Here is a 4551-nt window from a genome sequence, read left to right on the forward strand (position 1 = left end):
CACTGGTTGGAGAGGTGTGGGTGTTGGCTGGCTGACTGACTGGAGTGAAGGCATTAGCATGGCTGGCTGTTGTACTGGTCAACTTTAAGGGCATATGTTAGATAATATTGCCCTGAACCCTCATATACAGTCAACAAAGTTTGTGACAAGCTGACCTTTTGTTTTAAAGACTTTTGCAATTTCCTCTATTTAAAAAAGTGGAAGTAAGAAGTTAAGTAATGAACATTGCAAAAGCCACTTTTTCTGATGATGTTTTTTATAAATGTTAGAACCACTTTGCAAAATAAAGCCTGAAGACTTTCTCCTAGCTTTCATTGGTTTCACTATCCCAACCCATGTCATTGCTTTTTCATTATTTTGGGGGGGAAATTATCCTAGCCTTTTTCTGCATTTTTAGCAAAGTTCTCCTCCTTAGTCGGGGGTTGAGAGGATGATGGCTGTGACTCAGGAGGTAGAGGATAGGGGGTAGGGTCTTCCACTAATCAGATGATCGGCTGTTCGATCCAGTCTCCATCCATTCTACATGTCGAAGTGTCCTTCGGCAAGATACCGAACCCCAAATTGCCCGGTGTGTGAATGGTTAGCTCCTAAAACTGATGAGCAGTCGGCACCTTGCATGGCAGCCAATGCCATCAGTGTATGAATGTGTGTGAATGGATGAATGTGATATGTAGTGTAAAAGTGCTTTGGAGTGGTCGGAAAACTAGAAAAGGCTCTACATAAGTACAGTCCATTTGCCATGATTAACATGAAGAGCACTCCCTGCTTTTATCACACTCACGCCACTTAGGTAGCTGGCTGAAATGGCTGCTTCTCAATGTGTTTAGCAACCAGTGTTTTGAGTTAAGCTAGTCACACAGTCTGATGAAATATGAAGAGGAAATTTAAAAATGGTGTGCAGGACAAATAGAAAATTGATTAAATATGAAGACCAAATAAATAAGAGTATCAGAGTTTAAGCTAAGACTTTCAATTAAATGTATTTTTAATGAGTTTGATCAAATGGTGGAAAAGGAAAATAAATTAAGGAAAACCCTCTTGCGTGAGGGTTTGTTTAGCAAAAATTACGGGATAACCGCCGTACCACAGGACGTGATGTCCCCCCGCGACTACCTAGGAACGTTACCTACCGTAGTTACCTCCCTCCCCATAAATAATACGTAACCTCCCTATACCTCCCCCATCCTTTACACAATATAATGTTTGAGTGCAACACGATGAGACTTTGACAAACGTTCCCTTATCGTCCGCACTTTCGGGGTCTCCACTATTGCGCTGTCTCGCACTCCTCGTTTTTCCCTAACTGCTTCCAGCCACGGACTCTAACGTATCTTGTTAGTTGGTCCACTGATTCTGCTTCTATGATAGGGTTGCACAATGCAAAAAACAAGACTGTTCCACTTGGATCGTACTCAAACAGACTTTTTTCAAGAAGACGCGGTTACTGGAAAAGGGTTCGAGTCAAACGAAGAAGGAAGAGATGATGGAGGAAAAGAGGAAAGGGGAGGGGAAGATAGAAAGAAGTGGGAAAACGTAAGAAGGGTAAAAAAGAAGGGGGAAAAAAGAGGAAAAAAAGAAAGAGGAGGAAGAAAGAAAAAAAAAAAAAGGGAAGGGGAAAAAAGGGTGGAAGTGAAAAGAAAAGGAGGAAGAGGGAAAGGAAAAAAGAGAAAGAGGAAAGGAGAAGAGGAGGGAGAAGAAAGGGGGATAAAGAAGGGGAAGGGGGGAAGGGAAGGAGGGAGGGGGGAGAAGGGAAGGGGGAAGAAGAGGAGGAAGAAGAAAAAAAAAAAAAGGAAAGAAAAAATAAAAAAAAGGAGGGAAAGGAAGAAAAAGGAAAAAAAGAAGAAAAGAGGAAAGGAAAGGGGGAGAGGGGGAGGGGGGAAGAAAGGGAAAAGGGGAAGAAGGAGAGAGAGGAAAAGGAGAAGAGAAGAGGGGAAGAGAAAGGGAAAAGGAAAAGAAGAGAGGGGAAAGGGGGGGGGAAGAGGGGAAGAGAAAGAAAAAAGAAGAAGAGAAAAAGGGGAGAGGGGAGAAAAGGGAGGGGAGAGAGGGGGGAGGGGGAGAAGGAAGAGAGGGGAGAAAGAGAAGAAAGAGAAGAAGGGGAGAGGGAAAAAATGAAGAGAGGGGAGAAGGGGGAAAAGGGGGGGAGGGGAAGAAGGGGGAGAAGCGGAGGAGGGGGAAAGGGAGGTAGAGGGAAAGAGGGGAAGGGGAGAGGGAGAAATAAAGAGAGAGAAGAGGGAAGAAAAGGAGGGGGGGGAGGGAAGGAGGGGGGGGGAGAGAAGAAGGAGAGGGGGAGGAAGAAAAAAGGAGGGAGATGGTGAAAGAAAAGAAAAGGAGGTGGAAGTGAAAGAAGAACAAGACGAAGAAGAGAAAGGAGAAGATAGAGGGAGGCAGAAGAAAGAAGGGAGGGGAAGAAAGGAAGAGATAGAGTTGAAAAAGAAAGAAAAGGGGAGAAGAAAGAAGGGGGGGGGGAGAAATTAAAAAAAAGAGGGAAGAAAGGGAGGGGGAAGAGGGACAGAAGGGGAGAGAAAGAAATAAAAGAAAGAAGAAAAGAAGGAAAGGGAACAAAAAGAGGAGGGAACGGAGGGAAAAAAAGAAGGGAAGAAGAGTGGAGAGGGAGGTATGAGGAGACAGGGGGAATCGGGTGAAAAGAGGGGAGGGGAAAAAAAAAAAGACAAAAAAAAAAAAACAGAGAGGGAAGGGAAGAAATAAAAAGAAGACGAGGAGGAAGAAGAGAGGTAGAGTATAAAAGAAAAGGGAAGGGTGGAAGAAGACCAAGAACAATGGAAGGAGAAGAAAAAAATCAGAGAGGAAAAACGACAAAGGGGGACAGGAAGAGAAGGTAAAGAAATGAGAGAGGAAAACATAAAAAACGATGGGGAGGAAGAAGGTAATGGAAAAAGATAAAAGAAATAAAGAGGCGTAAAGGAAAAATGGGGGAAGAGAAGAAAGGGGGAACAAGACAGGTGGGGGGCTAGTGGGTGAGGTGAGGTAAATGAATCAGAGGAAGAGATGGAACAGCAAAACATAGGGCTGATGCAAGTACAAAAACAAAACAACAGGGTATTTATTGAAAGATGAAGAAGGGCAGGAAAAACCGAGAATACGATCTGCGGAGAGGATCACCAGACTAGGATAACATAGATTGTGAGCATAAGCTGAGACGCAGGAAAACGTGAGAAGAGAACAGGAGGAGATTAAGAGGGACTAGAAATAGCAAGGATGAGAAAACTTTATACGGAGCCAGGCATGATGGGGAAAACATAGCAGTCGATGAATCACGCAAGAAGGTGTTGTTGAGAAAGGACGGGACGCTTAGTTCTCTACTAAGAAGAGAAAGGCTTCAAAATTTAGTACAAGACGGATGCGCAGCGTGGGAAATCAGAAATTCAGAAAAAGGAGATAAAACAAGACCAAAAAAAAAAGAGAGCAAACCAAAGAACAAAACAAAAAGACAGACAAAGAGCATGAATGGGGAGAGCGGTAAGTAAACAGAAGAAAATATACGGGAACGTGGCAGTTTGGAACACATGGTTCGCGGACTACACGACATGGAGTGGAAAAAAAGAAATGTTAAAGGGAATTGGCATAAGGTGAATGGAAGCGTGGGGGGAGAGCAAACGGGGTAACACGGGAGAAAATAAAGCACTATGACTTAGGTACGAACGACAAATGATGTAGTATTGGTAAGCAAAAGGCTTGTACTGTGGGCTGTTGGAGGGAATAGCGCTGGGTCGAGGAGGAAATAGCAGCGTGCGGGTGTGTGCGGGGGATGGGACCCCTCATAGGGGTAACAACACATGGGAGAATTTGGCACTGAGGTGGTGTAATAACAAAAAACTGGAGCATCCTTCAGGTGTATGAGAGTTGGGTGAATGCGATATAATTAGGTAGCAATACGAGGGAGCGTAGGGGTGCAGAGTTGCAGAATGGGCCAACGCACGAAAAAAAAGAAAATAAAAGGGTGCGGGGAGTTGGGAGTGATCACAAAAAGCTGGGAACGATCAAGTTGGGAGAGAATGCGTCAAATAATCGGACTGATTGTGGGTACAAGCAAAAAGCTACGCAATAGTTGACAAATCTGGAGTAGCATAGAAAAACAAAATAGAAGATGGATTGAGCAGAGTAAGTATTGATGGACCGACACCAGTATTATGCAATTGACCCAGTAGCTAACAGACTTGTAGTTTGTGAGTACGATCGTTGACGTAACCAATCGAAAAATGACTAGAGATGTAGCAACCATTTACTCAATTCTCAACCCAAGGGGGAGGATAGACGGTAGTTTGGTACGTGGTGACACTGGCTGACAACAAAGGAATAAGAGAGTGGCCCAGATTAAATGTGGAATGTTATGGAAAAAGCTACAGTAGCAGACCAAGAAGTCCATATAAGTAGGATTTGGTCGTTATGTTTTGGTGAGGATAAAGGCAGTCGGACTCCGGAGGTGCATGTGAACAGAGCTGAGATGGCTATATTGTCGTATGACGTGTGTATAGAACCCTTGGGTATAAAGAGAGACCTTGGCGGGCACGGTTTGATGTCTTTTAGTTTTGT

This window comes from Larimichthys crocea, chromosome XXIII (assembly GCF_000972845.2).
Source record: "Larimichthys crocea isolate SSNF chromosome XXIII, L_crocea_2.0, whole genome shotgun sequence".
NCBI classification, from domain to species: Eukaryota; Metazoa; Chordata; class Actinopteri; family Sciaenidae; genus Larimichthys; species Larimichthys crocea.